This window comes from Tiliqua scincoides, chromosome 11, assembly GCF_035046505.1.
Source record: "Tiliqua scincoides isolate rTilSci1 chromosome 11, rTilSci1.hap2, whole genome shotgun sequence".
In the NCBI taxonomy this organism is placed as follows: Eukaryota; Metazoa; Chordata; class Lepidosauria; order Squamata; family Scincidae; genus Tiliqua; species Tiliqua scincoides.
The window spans coordinates 9,339,791-9,340,042 of NC_089831.1; positions in this window are offsets into that span (position 1 = coordinate 9,339,791).

Sequence of the window (252 nt, forward strand, 5' to 3'; positions counted from 1 at the left end):
ATAGATGGATTACTGTTACACGCCGCAAATAACATTACTACCTTGCAGTACTAAAGCAGTCCCCGCCACCCTGAAAGCCGTTCTTCACATCCAAGCTCTGATTCATATTCTGCATTCACAGCTTATCGTGAATTCTATGCAGGGTTAAATATCTATTTTTTTTTTCTCTACGATGCCTAGCATTGCAAGGCTGAGGATTAAAAAGGATAATATGCAACGTGATTTATGAAATTTTAATGGAAAATCCCCATG